The sequence below is a fragment of the Lipotes vexillifer genome, unplaced genomic scaffold (assembly GCF_000442215.2).
Source record: "Lipotes vexillifer unplaced genomic scaffold, Lipotes_vexillifer_v1.1 scaffold1691, whole genome shotgun sequence".
NCBI classification, from domain to species: Eukaryota; Metazoa; Chordata; class Mammalia; order Artiodactyla; family Lipotidae; genus Lipotes; species Lipotes vexillifer.
In genome coordinates, this window is record NW_006789046.1 from 3,449,751 (window position 1) to 3,450,267 (window position 517).

The following is a 517-nucleotide window of genomic DNA, read 5'->3' on the forward strand; positions in this document are numbered from 1 at the left end:
GCATGTGGGATCTTCCCGGACCGGGGCACGAACCCGTGTCCCCTGCATCGGCAGGTGGACTCTCAACCACTGTGCCACCAGGGAAGCCCAATGAAATATTTTAAATTAAGGTATATACATTGTTTTTAGACATAATTGCTATTGCACACTTTTTAAAATCTTTTTACTTTTTTCATATTTTATTCCTTATATTGATAGGTTAAGAAAGTAAAATCTTCCTAAGTACTGATTCACAGATAATGCTTATAAGCGGCACACAAAACATTCAGTTTCACAAACAGTAATATCCAATGATCCCCTTAAATGCAATTTTAATCCTTACCTTAAGCTAAGTGCAAGAATAATACAATAAGCTAAATACACACAAAACCTGTATATGCTGAACTACAAAAGTGGTTTCCATAGCCACACATGGTCTTCACATTTCCACAACGAACAAGTACTAAGAAATATGTGAATAAAACACTACCGCAAATGCTCATCCTGCCATCGGCTTTTTCCGCAGTGCCATTCCTGC